The following is a 577-nucleotide window of genomic DNA, read 5'->3' on the forward strand; positions in this document are numbered from 1 at the left end:
CCGGACCCTCACCCCCCTCTCCCTCCCGCCAGGTTTGATACCCAGGACACCACCCAGGGCCCCTTTCTGAGCAGCGTGGTGGGGCTGGAGGCCCAGCAGCAGAAGCGTCGCTACTGGCAGCTCCTCACCGCCCCCGGCACCAGGCTGCAGAAGGGTGAGTGATGGCTGGGGGTCCTGGGGGAGGCAGGGGGGGCATGCCCGGCACCCCCACGGCTGCTCTCCCAGCTGGGGCCGCTCTCCCTCTCTCCGCAGGCGTGGCTGACTACAGACCTCGCGATGGGGAGACCCTCATCCTGCGCCTGAGCCAGTGGTAGTGGGCAGGGGGGCCGATGGCAATGAAACTCCTGCCTGGGGCACAGGACCTGCTGGCTCCCTGCCTCTTGCTTTCCCTGCGCCCCATCTGCCAGCACCCCAAATTCCCCTGGGGAGGAGGAGGAAGAGGGACAGCACACGACACACGATGCCCTGTGTCATATGGGCACGGGAGCACCCAGAGCAGCAGCTCTTCCAGTCCCGGTCCTGCTTGGGGATGGGGCAGGCAGCCGCTGGGGGCAGGCGGCGGTGGGGGCCCAAAGCA

The sequence above is a fragment of the Egretta garzetta genome, unplaced genomic scaffold, assembly GCF_000687185.1.
Source record: "Egretta garzetta isolate BGI_Z169 unplaced genomic scaffold, ASM68718v1 scaffold7, whole genome shotgun sequence".
Lineage (NCBI taxonomy): Eukaryota > Metazoa > Chordata > Aves > Pelecaniformes > Ardeidae > Egretta > Egretta garzetta.